Below are 1,374 nucleotides of genomic sequence, written 5' to 3' on the forward strand. Positions count from 1 at the left end.
GTGGTTTAGAATAAATCTTGAAATCGGGTAGTAAAAGTGCTCAAACTTGGTTCTTTTTAGAATTTGTTTAAACTATTCTAGGTCCTTTACATTTCCATATACATTTTAGAATCACCTTGTCAAATTCTACAAAAAAACTGCTGAGATATGGGTTGGGATTATGATAAATGTATAGGTTGATTTGGTTATGATGGGCTTGGTATAGTTTTCAAGTTTCTTGTGCTTGGATTTTGTTGAGCTTCCTGGATCTGTGTGATTACTGTTTTTATTGATTTTGGAAAAATTTTGGCCATTGTTCTTCATTATTTCTTTATAATCTTCATTATAATCTTTCCCTCTCTCACCTCTCTTTCAAGAGTTCTAATTTCACGTATATTGGCTGCTTGAAGTTAGCCTACAGTTCACATATGGTCTGTTTATTTTTTCTTCATTCTTTTTTCTCTACAAGTTTTATTTTGGATAGCATTAGTACTATGTCTTCAAGTTTACTTTCTTTCATAATATCTTATCTGCAGTCAATCTTATCCAGTGTATTTTTCATTTCATAAATTTTAGTTTCCATTTCCGGAAGTTCAGTTTGAATCTTTATTATATCTTCCATAGCTCTACTTAATACATGCACTACTTCATCTAGTTTCCTGAATATATGAAATGCAACTATGATAACTATTTTAATGTCCTTATTTACTACTTTGAGCATTTGTGTTATTTTGGGTTAGTTTTAATTAACTGATTTTCTTCCTCAATGTGGGTTGTATTTTCCTGGTAATTTTTGATAGATGTAGGACATTGGGAATTTTACCTTACTGGGTGCTAGAAATATTTGTATTTCTCTAAATACTGTTGAATGTTGTTCTGGTGTGTGATTGGGTTACTTGAAATAGTTTTATCCTTTCAGGTCTTGCTTTTAAGTTTTATTTTTGTTGTTTTTTTTTGGTGAGACTAGAACTGCATTTAGTTGAGGTTTAAAATTTCCCACTACAGAGGCAAGACCCTTCTTAGGACTCTAACAGATGGCGACTGAAATATGAAGTGTTCTATTCCAGCTGTTAGGAATAGGCACTGGTCCCAGCCCTGTGCTTGATTTAAGCAATTACCTCTATAACTTTTGAGTGTTATTTGCCTAGCCTTCCTCACACACATATGCTGATCTGTACTCTGCTGAAGACTTGAGGGGACCATCTGCAGATCAGTGGAGTTTTCTCTCTGTGCATCTTTCAGCTCTCTGGTACTTTTCTTTGAGAACTACAGCTTCCTTTGCATCCCCACATTCCCAGCACCTTCTCCTCCATTCAGAGAGACTTCTGAGCTCTGCCTGGCCCATACTTCCTGTGCTGTTGCCCAGACACTTCCTCCATACGTAGTGTTCACCTC

This window comes from Trichechus manatus, unplaced genomic scaffold (assembly GCF_000243295.1).
Source record: "Trichechus manatus latirostris isolate Lorelei unplaced genomic scaffold, TriManLat1.0 scaffold00018, whole genome shotgun sequence".
Taxonomy (NCBI): Eukaryota; Metazoa; Chordata; class Mammalia; order Sirenia; family Trichechidae; genus Trichechus; species Trichechus manatus.